At 41.2% G+C, this 13,303-nt stretch overlaps 1 long non-coding RNA gene across 1 annotated transcript in view; it reads right to left on the bottom strand.

Annotated features, from left to right (window-relative positions):
• The window catches only part of LOC110351737 (uncharacterized), a 49,240-nt gene extending 42,729 nt beyond the window's left edge, over nucleotides 1-6,511 (bottom strand). The window contains exon 1 of the long non-coding RNA XR_011808368.1: nucleotides 5,915-6,511. This is a non-coding gene — a long non-coding RNA (uncharacterized lncRNA). The remainder of the gene's footprint in view (nucleotides 1-5,914) is intronic.
• Between the last annotated feature and the right edge of the window lie 6,792 nt (nucleotides 6,512-13,303).

The raw sequence follows: 13,303 nt of genomic DNA, 5'->3' as shown, positions 1-13,303 counted from the left end.
AAGAAAAGAGAGAGAGAGAGGCAAAAAGAGGGAAAAGAGGAAAAAAAGAGGTCTGTTTCTCAGAAAGCTTGAGCTGAGATTAAGAGGTAAATCACAAAGTGAATTCTCTGGTCTGTGTTTTCCAGGAGGAGAATGATGTATACAGCATAGGAGAAAAAACCTTATGGGATTATGTGTAGAGAAACAAAACTTACCACATTTGAAGTGAAAGAAATCTTTAAGAGTTTAATATGTTGAGATAACACTCAACATACATTTACCAGTATGCCAGACTTGCCTGATGTTTTCCTTTGATGAGGGAAATGTGGATAATCTACTCCATATGGTCTTTGGTAACTCAGTAAGACAGTGATAACACATGGGAGTTAATTAGTTAAAATGGAAAATAAGGGTACTCTTACTAAAATAAGTATGAGAGAAAGAAACTAAGAAAGTGTATTAAAAAGAGGAAGGTTAGTACCGGAGTTGGGTTTGATACAGAACCTAGGCTTGTGCCTATAAAATTTGCCAAAGACAAAAAAAGGAGGCCTGCTCAGCAGAAGAGGACCAGAACAGGTGGACAGGAATGAGATGGATGTTAGAAATGTGAAGAGAACTTTGTGAGAAATAACAGTGAAAGAGGACTATATGGATACTTTGATATACTGAAAGAAATATACATGCAGCAAATGTGTCAGCTTCCTTTGTCTACTGGGGAGCAGAAAGTCCACCCTAAAAGAAGAGTCAAAGAGAAGCCTAGCCAAATACAGCTGAATGAAGAAATGTCTGCTCTCTATAAATACACCAGTGGTTGTACATATGAGGGAAGAGGAAGAGTTATTTGTTACTTTAAGTTGGTACAAGAGAAAGTTGGGATAAATTGGTTGTATGTAAAATTAGACCAAAAATGAGAGGAGGATTTCTAACTTTTCAAACAGGGACTTTTAAACCTCAGGTTACGGACTGGCAATGGCACTTGTAAGTGCCTGCAGCTTTAGCTGATGCCAAACAAAGCCATGGATGCTCAGCACCTCTGCACACAGAAGAGCTGGGATGGGAAGGAAGCCTGTACTACATGCAGCACAACTGTGTCTTGCATGCAGTCAGCCAGGAACCCTGTCTTTGGAAATCAACTTTAAAGCATGCATACTTTTATGACGTTGACCCAAGCAGCTAATAAAAGCAACAGTCATCCCATATAAAGCTGGCATTTTCCTAAGGTACAGTCAGCTTCAGATCTCATTTATTTTCTTCTAGGTAAGCTCCCAATTACTCTAAAGAAATATAACTCTAGCCCTGGAATGGACTTCTAGACCCATAAAAGTGGCAGAGTAGAGAGCAGCCCCTCCAGCACAATCTACCAGGAGGAACATAATCTGTAGGAGGTCAACTGAAAATACTGATTTCAAGGGTTTTCTTTATCACTAAGTTACTGTAATCCTAAAAATGGTTTTCAGGTAATTTTGCAGTCCCTTTGGCAGCTCATTGCCTTGAGCTTTAATGCAGGCTTAGCTGTCATCTTCATGCAGGATGATGTTTATAAGTTAGCCTCTTCAGCTTGTATATGGAGAAAGCTGCTGGTGTGCAGTGACATAAAATATCCAGAAGGGCATGGCTTACCCAAACTATATATTTGGAAAAAACTGCATAGAAACAAAGATAGGGATTTTCTCTTCCTTCTTTGTGAGCTCACTTTAGCTTGACCTAAATTGCTAATTAATGCAAATTTTCTCAGTGAAAAAGGATTATGGATATTCTTTCCCTTATCAGGTTTCAGACTAGCAAATCCTTAATCCATGCAATAAAATTCTTCTCTAAGACATGCCCTAGTATTTTTTTTTCTGCCTTTTTTTTTTTTTTTCCTTTTATGGAAGACAGCTATTTCATTTCCCATTTATCAGTCATTTATCTTCGTCACATTCTGAATAAATTTGTATTTGCTCTTGGTCCAGGCCTAAGAGGATAATGAATTTCCAGGCTCACTGAGGTTACCATATCATCAGCCAGTATTTAAGTGGCACAGGCAGTTCATCATTCATCCTGGTTTAACCATTTTGTTGTGTTATATGAAATGGTACGTTATTTCAGGATGAGGGAGGTTATATATTGAATAATGTTATCCAAAAGTCTTTATAAGGGAGGCAAACGCAGCAGAAGAAGGCATTGCAAATACCACAAACCCCGGCTTCCCAAAACCATCTAGCAATGATAGCAGTAGGTGCCACTGAAAGGTTCCTCTGCCGTGGAATATCCTGTTAGCTGAATAGCAGTAGTGTAACTGCAAGTTTACCCCATTCTTTGATCTTAAAATCAGTACAGTCCAATTCTATTTTTAAATCTGCATGGTTCTGAAGGGTGAGACCTCTTAGCCCCTCACAATTTAGGGACATGATTTCTGCTAACTAACAAAACCTTTTAATTGAACTTTGGGAAAGTCAAAATGATGATATCATATGAAAAGGAAAGATTCCCCAGTCATTTATTACTAAACCAAGTAGGTGGACAATTTATATTGGTATCCAATATGCAACATCAGCAGATGGGGCAAGGGATGACAGCAAAGCAGGAGTCTTGACAATAAAAGTAATTACGTGTTACAAGATGATAATGTCTTTTAATCTCCCGGCCTTGTCAGATGGAGATCCCTTTATGCCATGACCCATGATCATGTGAACAATGGCTTTTAGAAATTATTATCATTGGAGTAACTTCAGATTCTCTCCTTGTGCCCATAATTGCCCTATCTTCTTCTCTCCCCTTCTCTTTTTAGACTTCCATGTCATCATTAATTAAAAAAACTATTTTTAATTATTAAAATGTCATCTTGATCTTAGTCACATTAAGTTGTTACACCTCTTGGAACCCAGCATTGCAAATCACTTGATTTTCTTCCAAATGGGATAGATTTTAAATGGATGGGGTTCCTACTTGCTCCAACCCTTCCACCATTGAGTGCTACAAGGTATTCTGCAAAAGCAATAGTTTCTATTTTTCCTTTTATTTTATCTGTGTGCTGCCTGCTAATTTCAGCCTTTCCTTCCTGTTCTCCAACCTCCGGACATGATTAGCCTGTACTCTGAATCATCTGACACAGTAGGCAGCATCCCAGAGGGTCAGTGGTTTGTCATTAGAAGAAAATAAGCCATGCTTAAAAAAAATCTGGTCCTCAACTTTAAGCCAACGTTTGAATGCACTTTTAGCCTAGCCTAAATCCACAGAACTCTGCCAGTCTTTTCTGCACTCTTGGCCAGAGCAACACAGAGGTTTACAGTTTAATGACAACAATAGACTCAATGGAAAATGAAAACAATGGAGATACATCTAGTGTTTCCTTCCACAAAAATTCTAATCAACTTGAAAAAATAGGAAGATTTCCTGCAGTTTGTATGTTCTAATGTAGATTGATACAGGTTTTTTAGAATTAGACTTGAAAGCATCTGTGCTAGTAATGTGTGCTTTTCCAGGAGAAAAATGTGGTGACTTTAAACTGGAGGTGTCAGGGTCCCACCCCTTATTTCATTAAAGACCCTGCTGGTGATCCAGGGGAAGCCTATCTAGCATCCACACAACAAAGCTGCTTCTCTGGCTTTCCATCATCAGTAAGTACAGTGTGGACAGGAATACCTCACCCCTTCAGTGAGGTCTTCTGAGCTCTGTGGGGAAGACCTGTCTCTCACTGTGAATATAGGATGCACCTTATTTGCTGGTGTTGGTTATGGCCTACTGTTGCTGTGGTGATGCGCCTGTCAAACAGATAACCTCACACACTAGATCCAAATCAAGAAACCTAACAGTTGTGCTTCTGCAGGCACAGGATTTTGGTGGTTCTTCAAACAGAGTGTCTATATCATTGGTAGTGAACAAAGTCAACTGTCTTTAACCATCTTGCCCCATCCTCCCAGTAATTAAAACCAGCATGTTACTTGGCCAACAAACACAGTATACATTACTGGAAGTCAGTAACACATTATGAACATGTAGCTCTTCTTGCTTGTATACATTTCAAGCACAGTAAGAACAACGTAATTAAGGTGTGAATGCAGAGGTTTTTCTGGAAGGAAGACAGGGATACCTATTGGGATAAGAGAAATATTAATGAACATGCATATTGATTGACAGAAATGTATAGGGAGGGAATTTCCTTCGGTTGTGTCTGTAAATTGGTTTTACTGATTGCATCCATCTTCATCACAATAGCAAGAAGGTAACATCTGATAAAACATAAGCATTGAGAAAAGAAAAATGGCTATTTTCTCCTGACCCACTGTCTGGGACTGTTCCACTATGCTAGCTTCTTCAGATATGACTACAGCCAACAATCTTTTCCAATGAGAAATTCACTGATCAGCAGTATAGCTTTGAAAAACAAAAACAACCAGCAACCCACAAACATCCAAAAACTATTTTCCCTGCTTCTAGAACAAAATGATGTAGAGGTTTCCAGTGATAACTTGTTTTAGCTCTAAACAGAGGCAGAAGACAACTACCAATAATTAACCTCTCTCAGGAACTGAAAGCTATTTTATTTGCTCTTTAATACATTTATCTTTAAGCCTCTCAGCAATTCTGAAAACAAGATAGTCCTTTCTGGTGACCTGAGTATCAAACATACATGTACCAAAAGTAATATACTTAAATGAAAAGTTGCCTGGGACGAGAACCATTTTTATGGGCTGAGTGTGCATGGTGTCTGGATTATCTCTATGAGGCTTAATCAGACAACCTTGGAAACAACAAAAAAGTCAGCAACAACTACTCTTCTTTTCTCCAAGTGACCCTGCTAGCATTTTCTAGTCTGCCCTTAAATCTGGCATCTTGGTGCCCAGAAGGGTTTGACCCTGGCTTTTAAATCAGTAACTGGTGCAGGCGTTGCTTTCGTTGCCTGAAGGGTTAAATGGACTGACCATAATCTTGGCATAACGAAGAGAGAGAATGAATGGGAATGAATGAATGAATGAATGAATGAGTGAGTGAGTGAGTGAGTGAATGGAGCAGCTTATCTTCTCCTACACCAGTCTGTTTAAAGAGAGGTTTGTCATTTTAATCATTCAGGAAATCCTTTCCATAGAAGAGTCCCCAGATCTGATGCTTTGCTTCTCCTTTCTGGGTCTACCCAGGCATATTCAGAATACCTGTCCTGCTGCCACATGGAAAGGACTTTGTTGTTCAAGTTAAATGGAGAGTGTGCAGCACCGTCGCTATAGAAGAGTCAAAGAAATAGAAAAGACTTAACTAAGGTGATGAAGTAGAGCATTACAGGTACATGTCTTTAAGGAACCAGCAGCCAAATAGAATATGTAACAGAGCTTTTTGAAATCCTGACATACCTCCTTTAGCTAAAGAATATAAAAGAAAACCAAATCCAGGTGTACCTCCCTCTCATTCTTTTCTCCCATGTTAATTGTGATTACAGTCAAATTACAGACTGTGAAATATTTTGCTGAGCTCACAAACACCTCTTTGTTCTCTCTTTTTTGTCCGTGTTCCGAGAGATGATGAATGGAGGTCGGTAATGCAGCACTTCGGGCAAATGAATGAAAGGTGTGGAGGGAGTCATACCCCTAGGTGCATGTGGAGGAGGGAGTTAGAGAGCAAGACAAGCTGCAACAAACCCGCACTCTGATTTGGACTGTATTATGCCAGTCTGAATAGCTGCTTGTATGGCGTCAAGCCCTGTGGTCAGCCCTGATTGAGATATACATTCCTCAGCAAAGAGTGCTTACGTAATGCCTTTTGGTCCCCCCGTCCCTCTCTCCAGCTCCTGTTTGCCCATGGTTATTGCCCTTGGTGTTCGGTCGGGCTGCCGGCACAACGGGCTCCGTGCACTACGAGACTGGTACTAAAACACCTTCCCTTGTCAATGACTTTCACATTAACAGAAATAACAACAACAAAAGAAAGTGTAAAGAAATAAATAATTAAAGGAAAATCTTACCCTCTTTTTAAAAAACTGAAAGGCTGAGCACTTCTTGACTGGAAATCCATTCATGTCTTTGTTGACCATTTTCCACAGTGAAGGGTGCACAGTAATAGATCCAGTGTGGCACTTGCTTAGTGCATCTGCTTTCTTCTGTATCCTTTCAGTTAATGACAGAGCAGGACGGGAGCCTCACCGACACGGCTTGGACAGCTGTCCTTTACACATTCATCCTGCTGCACCAGCTACTGCAGCAGCAGCAGCGAGCAGCAGCCTTTCCCAGCTCTCAGCTGCAGCAGGCTATCAGCTTCTTAAAAACGTCCACTAAATGCACAGACTCCTATAAAAGCCTGTGACAGCATTCAAATCACAGGCAGAAGATCTCAGGCTAAGTAGGTCTCACACAAACCCTGATCCTTCTGTCTGTCGGGTGCTACTGGTACCTCACGCTTCATAGGCAGTGAGGCTACTGGGCTCCGTTCGCTATTCCTCTGCTCCAGGTGATGTGATTCACTGCCGTTTGAGATGAGAGCTGGGTTTGATTGTGCAAATTCCAGTGGGAGCTGCAGTTCGGCAACAGCAGGGAGGGAGAGAGAGAGAGGGAGGGAGAGATGCACAGGCAGAGCAGCTGAGCACAAATAACCATACAAAGGATAGGAGGAAGGCTCAGGGAAAGAAGTGCTGAAAGGCAATATGCTTCCCTTGGGAGAGTGACAGCAGTAGGCTCTCGTTTTATATGTGGTATATGTGGACAGTCAGTGTGAAAAGAAAAGAGGCATGAGTTAATTTTATATCTGTATAAAACATTGCTTTCCTTGCAATGGTTTAGAGTGTGGTACTTTGGAAAAAAAGCCCATCCAGTGATCAGTGCAATGCTGGGTTATGTGGCAGGACATGTTGTAGACAGGGAAGCTCTGGAGCTTCATTGTGAAGTTCAATGAGCTTAAAGGAAACTGGTGGTTCCCATAAAGTACAATTACCACATCTGATGTAGATGAATGTAAAGAAAGCAGTCACAGACAAATTTGTTCAGATATTTCTCCTTTTATTTTTTTTCTGCCCTAGAAACAGAGATATTTAGATTTTAAACCTAGAAAGACTATTTCATTACACAAAAATAGGGCTGAAAAGGATCTTGAAAGGACACCTTGTCAAACCTCCTGTTTATTAAATTTGATTGAGGTACATTACATCAAGCCCAGTGATTCCAATCACATGTGTTTAACTAAACTGTAAAATATCATTTAATTATGCTATATTTTCCAACAAGGTCTGGAAAATAAAATAGAGACTTCACCACTTTCTTTTGTTTTCTGCCCAGGTTAATGAACCTCTGTTTCAAGAAAGGACCTTATTTCTAATATTAATCTGGCTTTCTAGTTCTAGCCATAGCTTCCTCTTCAGCCTTTCTCTCTGAGATCTGTCAGCCCTGTAGTACAGAGAATTTCCCCTCATTTGAAGATACTGGTCTACTGTAAATTGGTTACTTCTCAAGCACCTCTACAGTAAGGTAAATAGACTGAGCATTTCACATTTTTCAGCAGAATCTGTTTTCACTTGCTCTTGAATACATTCTGTCATTTTTCCCTGCCCTTTTCATCCTTTTTTTTTGGGAAGATACTTGAAAAACAAGAGCATGTAAGCTCTCTATCTTAACCCCAGTAGGTTTCTCCTTATTGCATTTACAGATGAAACTATGAACTTGCACCTACTGCTCTGGCTATCCCATAGAATATCTCACTATTTTTCTGGCCTGGGTACCTAACTGAGACCACCTGTCACAGTGCTTTCAGGCTATGCTATCTATTCATAAGTCCCTTCCCTTCCCTTCCCTTCCCTTCCCTTCCCTTCCCTTCCCTTCCCTTCCCTTCCCTTCCCTTCCCTTCCCTTCCCTTCCCTTCCCTTCCCTTCCCTTCCCTTCCCTTCCCTTCCCTTCCCTTCCCTTCCCTTCCCTTCCCTTCCCTTCCCTTCCCTTCCCTTCCCTTCCCTTCCCTTCCCTTCCCTTCCCTTCCCTTCCCTTCCCTTCCCTTCCCTTCCCTTCCCTCTGTTACAGTGGCATTTTAATACAGAAATACTCCTTGGGACCAGGATGAAAATTCTGTTCAAAACTGCAGGGAGGATGTACAACCCCACCACAAATCACAATTCAGAGTACTCCCTTGGGAGCTGTGAGTTCGAGGTCCAAGTCACACAAAAGACGTAATTTTGCATTTTGGTGTCCTTAAAGGACTGTCCGAAGCAGTGGTCTGAAGAACCAATATCTCATCAGAATTGTTCCACTTTGGATAAATAATAAAATAGTCACTGGAGCAAGGAGAGAGGGAATTTTCCACTCTGCCCCTCTGTCTGCAGCTAATGGATTTCACCAAGCAGCAATTCAGCCCAGCCTCTGAAAACTGCCCAGCAATTCAGACTGCCCAGCCAGAGGCGTGTTGGAGGTTTTTTTTTTAGAAAATCTGGAATTCTCAGCACGTCTCAGTGAGAGCTCCCTGCACCGAGCATCCCCTACATCCAGTCACTAGCAATTTGGGAAAAAATCTCTCATTAATCCTTTCCTGCACTTTAGAGCTGTCAGGCCTATATTCTCTATCTTATAGATAGAGAAGTAGATAATGGTGCGTTTTTACCAGTGGCATCTCCCAGTACTCTATTCTGAGCACCATGTGCTTTGTCGGCTCATCTGATATGCAAGAAAACTATTGTTCAGAAATGGCTTTCACTTGGGCTAACCGGCCAGCTTGCTGTGCACATACATTTATTTTTGAGATCTTTGATCTATTCAACCACAGCTTTGATCTGACTCTCAGCATCAGATATTTCTCCCAAGGGCTCAGCACGATATTCTCTTTCACAAAAGCATTTGTGATGCCTCTACCTTTTCTATAAGATTTCCAGACTACAGGCTGAAATCTTCTTCTCCTTCCTCTTTCTAGTGCTGATGGTGGTGGTGACTGCCTGCATGAATGTATCTCATGGCTCCTGGTGTCAGAGACTTAGCCTCCAGATACTTTTCGCTATTTATTTCATTTGGGTGTTGGCCTATTTTCAGCTGGATGAGCTAAGCTAAGCACTTAATTTAAGCATATTTCCATTAGACTTAAAAAAAAAAAAAAAGGGCCACAACAAACAAACAAACAAAACCCCATCTGCTTTCAAGCTAGCCTGATAGTTTTAAAGTACTGCAGGATATGTTTTTTGAGGCAGGTACACTGATGTCTGGGGAATGTACTAGGACACTACCATTGTATCGTGCAAAGCCCTCCTGGCCTCTCCAGAATATCCATATTTTTATAGGATTTCTTCTTAGCTGAAATCCTTTAGGCTCCATGACCTCAAGGGATTTAATTTACTTTTTTTTTTTTTTTTTTAATCATAGAAAACAGAAGTGTGACTTGATAGCTGCAGAGCAGTTATTTAGCACACATGGGCAAAAGTCTTAAAAAGCAGCAAAAGAGGTACCCCACACATTTGTTTTTCCATCAGTAGACAAAGATTTGAAGCCAGAGAGATTTTCCTAAGGAAAAGTGTTACACTGCATTATGGTGCCAAAAGCATGGCTTCATAATTAAACCCGATATAAGCATAAAACTCCATGTTCACTGCATTTAACTGCAATCAAAAGGCATAAAAATTGAGTAGGAAAATCAGAACTTGAGCCAAGCCAACCCCCTCAGCAGTGCTTTATTGTGACTGTCATGAAAGACCAAAGGCTTTCATCAACTTGGTGGCCTGCCAGATGTACCAGGCACTTTAAAGAAGTCCTACAGGTACTTCATGCTTTAACAGCCTTTAGCAGTTTCCATTAAACTGTCATATATTCACCCAATGATAAAATAAGTTTTTTATTAGGGCAGTCAGGAAAGTAATGCAGAATTTTCCTAGTGGCAAAATTTTGGAGAGTTGAAAAGCACACAGTAATACGTAAATCCCAATGAGGCACCCCCATAGGAGATCAGGTAAATTTTTTCATTGCAGATCTTCCTGAAGGAAGTGTAATCAGCTACAGGCATAACAGCCTTGCCTAAGAAAAAGTTGAATGTGAAGTCTCAGGCTTTTAGTATCACAACCCTTGGTAAGGTTCTCTTTGCTGTACTTTCAATGTTGCCTGCATCTCTGGCATGGCCCAAAAACCTGTGTTGCAGATCATTTATGATCTATGATTTATCATGCATCTCCTGTCAGCTACTGGTTCTTAGACCTCAGAGTTAGTGAGTGCTTCTTTCCTACCCTCTTGTCCTTTTCAGGCAGGGAGAAGTGGGTAGCTTCCAGCAACTGCAGACCTGATATTTGATGCGGGTATCCAACAGGGAATGACACAGCTTATTTCCTGGTGTACCATTGGAACGGCTCAGGGTGTATGAAAACTGAACGGAGAAAATGAACATTTGACCCTTCCAGTCCCTTAACCTACCTCCAGACATGAGACCAGTTGAGTCTGCATATGGCTTTCATCTCAGCTCTGCCTTAGGGCTTAGTTGCTCCTTTAGCTACCAGCCTAGTCCACATCTACCTTGAAACCTCATGGTGAGGGCACCCCTCTTACACCACATCTAATTTGTTCTTTATTTTATCTCACCAACACACAGCACTCATCCCCAAAATCCTATTTGTGTTCACCCCTGTGCTCCACGAATAGGGAAGTGAGAGATGCACTAACAGCCCCAACATACAATCACCACATTCACATACCAGAAACTAGAGCTGGAGGTATAATATCTAGCAATAAAAGATTAATGTAAATAAAACTGTTGTGAAGAAATAAAAGCATGTTTGGAAGCTTTCTCAAAACTAGCAGTGTGTCCACTCTGGGTGTTTCAGCCTTGTCCTCTCCTTTTGAGGTATTTCTGGGACACTTCTCAGCGCTGACAAAGATTTGTGATATTCAAACTTGGTTTTATTTAGGGAAAAACTAAACCATGGTGGGACCCTAACAAAGTCGCCTGATGCAAAATAACATTCATTGTAGGAAGAGGGAAGGAATAGGGGAATTTCCTCAGCTGCGAGAGTTGAACAAACAAGAATGAAGAGTGCTGCCCAGAAATATGGCATGGCTGGAGCAGTGGGCTAGCCACCATCAGAGAGCTCCAGCCCTTCGTCTCTGTCTGAACTGATTGACTACACCGGTCCTTTGCAATCTGTGTCTGGCAGAATAGAAAAGAAAATCTAACAGCTCTCCAGCTGTTCAAACTTCTTAAAAATGGCTTACAACAGTTTTTGTTCATACACAATATCAGAAGCAATCTGAAGGTCTGATAGTTTGAAAGCATTCCAGGCCTGGAAGCAATTGTTCCATATTTCATAGGTGAGCTGAAATCCCCATCTATGCGGCCACATGTAGTTCCCATTTCTAGCCTACAGAGAGTTGGAGATATAAAACCTATTCCACGGGAAGAATACATCTATCTATATCCTATAGGCCACAAAACAATCACCAGAAAATAATGAGTTTTGCTTGCTGCTGACCTGAGCAGAATTCAAACTGTGAAAATTTCTGTGACCATGATCAGTCAGTTTAGCTAAATAGCCTAAGTGGGTAGCTGGTTTTTAATTTTTGCATACTTGACTTTTGCTGTTTGATTATTTCAGGCATCTCATTTCCTCGAGTATTACTTAGAAGAGGGATGAAAACAAAATGATACATGAAATAAAATAAAACTAGTATTCACAAAGCAGAGAGGAAGAGGAGATCTCGTTCTAAAGTAAGCAAAATTTCACTGGAATAGACAGAGATGCTTTGTTTATGCCAGGACTCTATTTTTTTACCCAGAAAAGTCCAATCTAAAAAAAAAAAAAAAAAAGCCAGCAAAGAGGAAAGTCATCGTTATTACCACAGGCACTTAATTAGATTCCCTGATTGCATCTTAATTGATCTGTAAGGTTTCTCAAGATAGGGGAACAAAAAACATTAGGGGAAAAAATTGAATTTCATGGAAACCTTATCAAGTCAATAATTTTAACTGGCTTCTTTCGCATTCCTTGAATCCATTCACAAAGCAAAGCCTCCCTGCAGCCACAGCAGCTCCTTCAGAGCACAGTCTGCTGGAGTCAGTGCTGGGGCTGAATGAGCTCTCGGTGCCGCTCCCCCTGCAGCTCCCTCCCATTCATCCACAGCTCGCAGTCTGGTGCACGCGTGTGGCTCTGCACAGCATCTGTGTGACACCAGCCAGGGTCGCTGGGATTTTCCTGGCTCCTAAGGAAACGCTGCTGGGTGTGCAGCCACGGATGAGCAGGCAGAGTTCACCAGGTAGGAAGAGGCATGCAGGAATATAAAGCCCCTTTAAAATGAGAAAAAAATAATAATATTATAATCAAAATAAAGGTCTTATCATGAGTGTATTTCACTGTTTCAATCACACTTATTTCCCCTGCTATACTCTGGAATAAGGCCATGTCCTGACATTTCCAGGGGTGGGGATTTATGGATGGTCTGTCTATGTGAACCATTCAGTTCCCAAGCAGACAGTAATTAAGTCCAAGCTGTGAGAGATTTAAATGAGATCTGTGATGTTTTGGGTGGGGAGGGGAGGTGGGTGTAGGTTTAGCAGCTGCCCACTTTATTTGAGAAGATAGGACTGAAATCGTTAATAATACCTAGCTACTGAAAGAGGACTTGGACTCCATTCCCACCAATGACACCTTGAGCATGGAAGCATTAATGTTTTTTAGATGATGTTTAAAATAAGCAAGCTCTGTGGAGGCTGCTGACGTTTTGCATGGATTTGGTAGTCTAAGCTTTCTACTATGGATTTATTTAAATGTGTGTTTTTTGTCCAAAATCAAACAAAAAATCACAGCTAGGACATGCACTTATCTAGGACATTTGCCAGTGCTGTCAAGGACAGTTTTATGGGAATGTACAAACAAGTCCAACCTGGAGATGCTGTTCATTTTCCTCAGCGGGCTCAGCATGCATGCTTGAGTACTCATGCTGTGGAAATCTGCTCTCTCTGTCTAGCAGGTTGAGAAACGAATTATTGCAACCATCCCCCCAGGCCAAAAAAATCCACTGATTGTTACAGTAGCTAGGTCTGTGCTCTCATTGCCCTTCACTTTTCGGGGGACATTTTTGTCTGCAGATCACCTAGTGTTCTCATCTGCTCGCTTCCCAGGGTGATGTTTCTGCCCTAGTCACCTTTTTCACTCACACCACGGAGCCATTCGGCATGAACAGCATTTATCACCCTAATAAAAATCAGCAACTAGCGCACTCAGCTTCTGCTGTCCTTTCTCCCTACTCAGCTGGCCACTGGGGAGTACCTTTTGACATCCCCCTCTTGATTCCTCTTCACTGTGAATTCTAGGTCAGTGCCTCCACATTCCCTGTAGTGTAGCAAAATTTCCTCTGTTTATTTAAACAAACAAACAAACAAAAAACAATTAAACTAGAAGAGAGGTTTTCCTGTTATA

Source organism: Anas platyrhynchos, chromosome 3 (assembly GCF_047663525.1).
Source record: "Anas platyrhynchos isolate ZD024472 breed Pekin duck chromosome 3, IASCAAS_PekinDuck_T2T, whole genome shotgun sequence".
Lineage (NCBI taxonomy): Eukaryota > Metazoa > Chordata > Aves > Anseriformes > Anatidae > Anas > Anas platyrhynchos.
Note: the sequence above shows the minus strand (reverse complement) of the source record. Positions and strands in the feature narration are given on the sequence as shown.